The following is a 363-nucleotide window of genomic DNA, read 5'->3' as shown; positions in this document are numbered from 1 at the left end:
CCCATTTATCATTCAGTCATTCCTTTACTAGCATTTTCTCGTTTCTGTGTACGTTTCTGTGCGCGTGTCCATGTGTGTTTGACTACGTAAAAGGAGAGTCTTTTTATGCAGTTGAATGACCTTTGCTCAGCGTTGCAGACAAGTGTGAGTGGTGTGTTTGCATGCGTGCGCGTCTCTCATGCAAATCCTAGAATTTCCAGAATCCATTCACTATTATTTCATTGACAGATTTCCTTACACTAAGACTTCCACGATTACTATCCTATCTTACTTAGTATCCTGTTTTCCACTGAAGCTGAAGTGTAACTTTGCAAATACTGGAAGGAGCAGGTCGCTAACAAGGGGACATGAGGATTTTAGAAT

At 41.0% G+C, this 363-nt stretch overlaps 1 protein-coding gene across 1 annotated transcript in view; it reads right to left on the bottom strand.

Annotated features, from left to right (window-relative positions):
• Positions 1-363, bottom strand: part of LOC119588872 (A disintegrin and metalloproteinase with thrombospondin motifs 9-like) — a gene marked incomplete at its 5' end in the record, with an annotated part of 149434 nt that overhangs the window by 23662 nt on the left and 125409 nt on the right.

The sequence above is a fragment of the Penaeus monodon genome, chromosome 24 (assembly GCF_015228065.2).
Source record: "Penaeus monodon isolate SGIC_2016 chromosome 24, NSTDA_Pmon_1, whole genome shotgun sequence".
NCBI classification, from domain to species: domain Eukaryota; kingdom Metazoa; phylum Arthropoda; class Malacostraca; order Decapoda; family Penaeidae; genus Penaeus; species Penaeus monodon.
The sequence above is the reverse complement of the archived record's forward strand: the minus strand, read 5'-3'. Positions and strand labels throughout refer to the sequence as shown.